The 280-nt window shown below is 45.0% G+C and overlaps 1 protein-coding gene across 2 annotated transcripts in view; it reads left to right on the top strand.

Annotated features, from left to right (window-relative positions):
- The window catches only part of LOC107103756 (septin-7-like), a 40,214-nt gene that overhangs the window by 27,977 nt on the left and 11,957 nt on the right, over window positions 1–280 (top strand). The window lies entirely within an intron of this gene.

Here is a 280-nt window from a genome sequence, read left to right on the forward strand (position 1 = left end):
TTACCAGAGCCTAACTAACCCAAACTATTACCAGAGCCTAACTAACCCAAACTATTACCAGAGTCTAACTAACCCAAACTATTACCAGAGTCTAACTAACCCTGACTATGACCAGAGCCTAACTAACCCAGACCATTACCAGAGCCTAACTAACCCACACTATTACCTGCACCTAACTAACCCAGACCGTTACCAGAGCCTAACTAACCCAGACCGTTACCAGAGCCTAACTAACCCAGACTATTACCAGAGCCTAACTAACCCAGACTATTACCAGAGC

Source organism: Cyprinodon variegatus, unplaced genomic scaffold (genome assembly GCF_000732505.1).
Source record: "Cyprinodon variegatus isolate N-32 unplaced genomic scaffold, C_variegatus-1.0 Scaffold1522, whole genome shotgun sequence".
In the NCBI taxonomy this organism is placed as follows: Eukaryota; Metazoa; Chordata; class Actinopteri; order Cyprinodontiformes; family Cyprinodontidae; genus Cyprinodon; species Cyprinodon variegatus.